The sequence below is a fragment of the Zea mays genome, chromosome 5 (assembly GCF_902167145.1).
Source record: "Zea mays cultivar B73 chromosome 5, Zm-B73-REFERENCE-NAM-5.0, whole genome shotgun sequence".
Taxonomy (NCBI): domain Eukaryota; kingdom Viridiplantae; phylum Streptophyta; class Magnoliopsida; order Poales; family Poaceae; genus Zea; species Zea mays.
In genome coordinates this window covers 75,630,312-75,637,364 of record NC_050100.1, presented here as the reverse complement: position 1 = coordinate 75,637,364, position 7,053 = coordinate 75,630,312, and positions in this window count along the sequence as shown.

The following is a 7,053-nucleotide window of genomic DNA, read 5'->3' as shown; positions in this document are numbered from 1 at the left end:
TAGCAGCCTGGTGATGGATTCTGGTTCTCCATAGCGGATCCTCTTGCGGGGAGGGGACAAAGCCATAGCAGGGTCTTGGGCTTCAGGGGGATCCCTTCCTTTCAGTTGAGCTTCCAGGGTTGCAATCCTTGCGTGTGCATCCTCCAGCTCCAAATGTACCCTGGAGAGGTCCAGGGTAGCACTATCCAGGTCGGTGTTAAGACCTTCCACCACACCACAAGGGTGTTGAGGCGATCTTCTCCGGTCCCACCTGGAACAATATTGGTCTAGCTTTCTCCACGAAGACGTAGAGGAAGATTCATGTACTTCGTGTCATGCATATGTTGTCGGTAAGTGTTGCTGAGAGACCATAGAGCTCGCCTAGCAGCATTGCTGACAGAAGCAGCATAGGTGGATAACAGCGTTAGAGACTCATGAGCTGATAGAGTCCTGAACTCTCTATCCTCTGCATCCATCACCCTAACATGAATGCGAGTGATGTAGTAGCAAGCCCGAGGGGGCTCAGACACTCGCCTTGTCTCATACAGGGGTCGTACATAGGTTCCCAACGCAGGCAGAACATCCGGCAACATGTTAGGGAAGTGCCCCATCTCGAACATTGAAGTATAATGTTCGGTGATAGGACATATCACCTCGAAGTTGTCCTGTTGTTCATCATTGGCTTCCTCGTTGACGTTCTCTTCTTCTTCTTCTTCGTCTTCATCATCGTCACCAGAGTCATCTAGACCGTCGCCTCCAGGAGCAGGGGTTGGCGGAGTTGAAGATGACGCTCCAGCTACGAAGGCTAGTGATTCTGCCAACGGTGTGGGCGTCGGTAGAAACTCCACTGAGCTGTCCTTTAGAACAACTCTGTAGAGGTGGTACAACTTTACCCACAAGCCGTGTATCCCATCTAGCCTAGGTTGATTGAACCCATAGACACTTCCTAGGTGAATGGCTAGGGATCCACTATAAGGCTTTTACAAAATATCCTTAGTACAAAGCCACCCACTAAGGTTTCCATGTTAGTATTGATGGCCCTTTGGGCGAGGTAACTTAGCCAAGACTATCACCCCATGTTAACATGAGATGGCACCAAACCACTGCCGCCCCCTCTTGCCCATCTTTCAAGTAGGGTTGCTAAGCACTAAGTCTATAGAGATAATTACCAAAGCCAGAGCCATTATAGCACTCATGGTTGCACTGTTATCCTGGGTGGTCACTCCATGTTCCATTTAATACGAAATGCTCTTGTTTAACCATCAGGTTAACATCATAATATAAACTTTATTTTCAGAACATAGTATTATTAAAAGAGTGACATCTTATTTGTCAGGTTGAGCAATAGCAAAAATTACTAAGCATAGCATTTATCCCAGGGTAATCAAGGAATATGGTTGGTATTTATAGGAAATCCTATTTAGGCAAATTCCATCAAATTATGTAAATATCTAAAAAGTAAACATTATTATATGCATTACTTGGGTACAAATAGAAATACAGAGGGAGAATCCACTTGCCTTGCTCAAACATGTCATGCGGGTCGACTTTGAACGTGTTTGGTTCGTCTACCACACAGTCAGCTTCTAATATTGATTCACATATCGTACATACAAAAGAAAACGTAAACCAAATAAATAAACATACACCATTACATGGGTAACATTCACCATTACATGAACAATTACATATTACGCAAACTATATGTTGGGTCTATGCTTCGTCGCCGAAGGTCTTATAGAAAGAAGTGATCCTCGGATGAAGCTGTTCGTACAAGATAGCCGAAGGTGCCTCTTCGTAGAGCTTCGGCATTACAAACCGACTTAAAGATAGAATGACCTTTTAGTCCATAAAGGTCTGAGTCAATGTTGTAAGTTTTTATAAGGGGCATACTTGTAATTCCTCACAGGCTGCGTCCCGTGCCTATAAATAGTGAACAGTATTCCGTTACTGTTCACGGATTCTGATTTTTGCAATCGCATTTCTCGGAATCCAACCTTTGTCAAGGCATAGGTATCATTGTATTTAATGATTCAATATATTAAGTGAATATTATATAATGCATCTGTGAATCATTTATCCATTTTATACCTTTTACTTTGCATTATCTTACAACGTTCATTGAAAGTTTATTACGAAGGTTCAACTTCGTGATAAGACTCTTATCAACCTTCGTCTAAGACCCATTATCCCGAAAGGAATAATGCTTCATGGACGAAGGACAATATCATTTAACATTTTATGTTGCCTTGTTCTTAATTCATAGCATTTGAGGACAAGTCCCCAACATTGGCGCCCACCTCCGGTGAACTCACTTCCACTTTTTGAGCTGATGACTTCGTTCAACGACCAAGCTGGAGCTGCTTCGGACCCGAAGCTCGTGCTCCCGATCACAGGTGGCTCATCCTCAGAGCCAGCTAACAAGAAGCAGAAGAAATAAGCACAGAGAAGGGTACAGCATGTTGGGGTGCAAGGACCCTTCATCAAGTCAAGATGGTCTCACATTCCTATTACCTTCTCCCAAGAGGACCTTCAGCTCAAAGATTACCCACACAACGATGCCATGGTTATCTCTTGTGTTATCAAAGGATTTCTGGTCCACAATGTCTTGGTTGACACAGGCAGTGCAGCTGACATCATATTTGCTAAAGCCTTCAGACAAATGCAAGAGCCAGAAGATAAGATTCATGATGCTACACATCCTCTCTGTGGCTTCGGAGGAAGACAGATAGTAGCACTGGGCAAGATCACCATGTCAGTGACCTTCGGGTTCATCAACAACACTAGAACTGAGCAAGTTGTGTTTGACATTGTTGACATGGAATATCCTTACAATGCAATTATTGGTCGTGGTACTCTCAATGCCTTTGAAGCAATCCTTCATCCTGCCTATCTTTGCATGAAGATACCTTCGGATCAGGGACCCATTGCTATCCATGGAAGTCAGGAAGCTGCAAGAAGGGCCGAAGGCAATTGGACTGACTCAAAAGCAATCCATAACATAGATGGAGCTGAAGCTTGTGAACAGTACAAATTCAGAAGAGAGAAAGCAGCTTCAGCAGATCAGCCGAAGCCTATGCTCTTATGTGAGGACATAGCAGAGCAGAAGGTGCTGTTAGGCTCTCAACTATCCGAAGAGCAGGAAAAAACCCTGATAAGGTTTTTGTTCAATAACAAAGATGTTTTTGCATGGTCAGCCAATGATCTATGCGGAGTCAATAGGGATGTTATTGAGCACTCGCTCAATGTCGATCCATCCTTCAGACCCAGAAAGCAAAGGCTTCGGAAAATGTCAGATGATAAGGCCGAAGGTGCTCGCAATGAAGTCAAAAGACTCCTCAGTGCAGGAGTTATTAGAGAAGTAAAGTACCCAGAATGGCTGGCTAACACTGTTATGGTAAAAAAGGCCAATGGCAAGTGGCGAATGTGCATCGATTTTACAGATCTTAACAAGGCTTGTCCGAAGGATGAATTCCCACTACCAAGGATAGACTCTTTAGTTGATGCAGTAGCTTCGTCAGAGCTCATGAGTCTGTTAGACTGCTATTCAGGCTATCACCAAATTTGGATGAAGAAGGAAGATGAGCCGAAGACTAGCTTCATCACTCCAAGTGGCACATATTGCTATCTTCGGATGCCTGAGGGGCTCAAAAACGCTGGAGGAAGTTTCAGCCGAATGACTGCGAAGGTTCTTCAATCTCAAATAGGCAGAAATGTGCTAACTTATGTTGATGACATCATTGTCAAAAGCACGAAGCAGGAGAATCACATTGCTGATCTGCAGGAGACCTTCGCCAATTTCAGGCAAGCTGGCTTAAAGTTAAATCCAGAAAAATGTGTCTTCGGAGTGAAGAAGGGGAAATTTCTTGGATGCTTGGTTTCAACAAAGGGAATCGAAGCCAATCCAAGTAAAATTGAAGCTATACTTCGGATGGAGCCACCAACTACAAAGAAGGGGGCTCAAAGGTTGACAGGAAGATTGGCATCTCTCAATAGATTCATATCCAGATCAGCAGAGAGAAATTTACCATTCTTCGAAGTGCTGAAGTCGGCCGAAGTCTTTCAATGGGGACCAACCCAGCAGAAGGCTTTCGAAGAATTGAAACAGTATTTGATAGATCTAACAACATTGATTCCACCAATGCCAGGGGCTCCTTTATTATTATATGTGGCAGCTTCGCACTCAGCGGTAAGTGCAGCGCTTGTCCAGGAGAAGCTTGATGGTCAAGTCAAAAGGCAGGTCCCAATATATTTTGTTTCCGAGGTCCTTAGTTTATCAAAGAAAAATTATACAGAGTTGGAGAAGATACTGTATGCTGTCTTGATGGCCTCCAGGAAGCTTCGGCACTATTTCCAAGCTTACAACATAATTGTTCCTTCATCACAACCTCTGAAGGATATTATGAGGAACCGAGAAGCTACTGGAAGGATTGGAAAATGGGCTGCAGAGCTCAATGAATTTTGCGTTGAATATGTTCATAGATCTTCGATTCAGTCACAGGCACTGGCAGACTTTATTGCTGATTGGACGCCAGGGGCTCAAGAGGAGGAAACGAATAAAGACAACGAAGCTTGGACAGTGTTTTGCGATGGATCTTGGGGGACCTTCGGAGCAGGAGCGGTTGCTGTGTTGGTTTCGCCTTCCAAAGTCAAAACTTGTTATGCGGCAAAGCTTGATTTTAATTGCACAAACAACATTGCTGAGTACGAAGCATTGATTCTAGGTCTTCGGAAGTTAAAAGCAATGGGAATCAGAAGAGCCATACTTAAAACTGATTCTCAGGTTGTTTCGGGTCATATTGACAAAAGTTGCAAGGCTAAGGATCCGAAGCTTGAAAAATATCTGGATATGGTTCGAAGAGTTGAAGCTTCCTTCGAAGGGTTTTCTGTCAAAAATATCCCTCGAGGACAAAATGAACATGCTGATTTGTTAGCTAAGTCAGCAGCACAGGGGCTGCCTTTACCTTCGGATGTATTTTTCGAAACAATAAAAGCACCTTCGGTGGAACTTCTTGAAAGAGCAGTTCTTAATATATCTCCTGTTTTTAGCGAAGATTGGAGAACCGAGATCATCTCTTACCTTCAGGGTAAATTTCTTTCAGATGACGAAGCTTATAACAAAAGGATAGAAGCAAGAGCTCGTCCATATGTCATGATAGAAGGGGAGTTGTACAAACATGGAGTTTGTGCTCCGCTGCTCAAATGCTTATCCAGAACCGAAGGTATAGAGTTAATGAAAGAAATACATGCAGGCCTGTGTGGATCTCACATCGGATCCAGGCCGTTACTCGGAAAAATTTTCCGTCAAGGGTTTTATTGGCCGAAGGCAGCTTCGGATGCAGCAGAATTGGTTCAAAAGTGCGAAGGTTGTCAGAAATGTGCAAGAGATCAAAAACAACCTTCGTCCTTGACACAGCTCATACAACCCACTTGGCCATTGCAAAGGTGGGGTCTTGACTTGTTAGGACCGTTACCACCGGCCCAAGGGAACCTGAGATATGTTGTGGTAGCTGTGGAATATTTTTCTAAATGGATTGAGGCGAAGCCTCTAGCCACAATAACTTCGGCTACCGTCCAAAAGTTTTTCTGGCAGAATATTGTTTGTCGTTTCGGGGTGCCAAAGGCTATCACTGTGGACAATGGAACACAGTTTGACTCCGAAGCTTTCAGGGATTTCTATGACCAAATTGGTACGAAGATCCATTTTGCATCAGTCAGGCACCCGGAGTCAAATGGACTCGTTGAAAGAGCCAACGACATTATAATGACAGGAATAATGAAGCTAATCTTCAATCAACCTAGAGGAAAATGGCCAGATCAGCTAACCAAAGTGGTGTGGAGCCACAACACGACAACATCAAGGTCTACAGGCTTCACTCCATTCAAGTTGTTATTCGGTGACGAAGCAATAACTCCAGAGGAAGCCAAAGCCGGATCAATAAGGATAGTAGCTTCGGCAGAATCAGATTCCGAAGCTGCTTATTCTATAGAAAAAGATGCTTTAGAAGGGATCAGACTGCAAGCCGTGGAGAATATTAATAAATATCAAGCTGAAACAGTCAAATGGCGGGATAGAAAGGTTCGGCTAAAAAATATTGAGCCAGGGCACTTGGTGCTTCGGAGGGTGGCCAACCCGGAAACAGTGGGCAAATTGCAGTTAAAATGGGACGGGCCTTTCTTAGTAGTATCTTCGTCAAGGCCCGGTTCATACAGATTGAAAGATATGGACGGCAATGACATTCCTAGATCTTGGAATGCGGATGAGCTTCGGCGATATTATGTATAAGTCGATGTAATTTTTCATATTTTTTATTTTTTCTTTCATGGCACCCTTTTCCTTTCCAAAGGGGGAGAAAGGTTTTTAATGGGGCCAGCATTTGTAATTTCCTTTTTTAGTCTTATAAGAGCAAAATCCCCCAAAGAATGTAAATGTAAAAGCTGAGAATGCACCATCGAGTGCCCAAAAAGTAAAAACGAAGAAGCTCCAAAGACGTTCCTAAGGGAATGCAGAGCTTACAGCGAAAAGTCAACGCTGATTCCGCCAAAAGTAAAGGCGAAGAAGCTCCAAAGACGTTCCTAAGGGAATGCAGAGCTTACAGCGAAAAGTCAACGCTGATTCCGCCAAAAGTAAAGGCGAAGAAGCTCCAAAGTCGTTCCTAAGGGAATGCAGAGCTCAGGTGTGATTGTTTTTAAGAAAATAATGGCTATGAATATGGCTTCGGATACGTGTTTGGCTATTCATTTGCACATCACATTACATCATAGCATTTGCATTCATAAACATTCATCTAGGCATATGTAGGATAATCATCTTCATCGCATAAAATGGTTGCTTCGGCAAAAAGAGAAAAAAAAAGAAAGGAAAATGTTGCTTCGTGCACAAAGAAGAAGGGAAAATGTTGTTTTCATGAGAGAGAGCTTCGGAAAAAAGGAAAATGTTGTTTTCTATGCTTCGTTGTGTACGAAAAGAAGGGAAGGTGTTTTTTCGCCTTCGGCTCAAAAAAGGAGATTTCGTCCACATCAAAGCATTTCTCATACATCAGTGAAAGGATAAAGATATATTACAAGGTATGA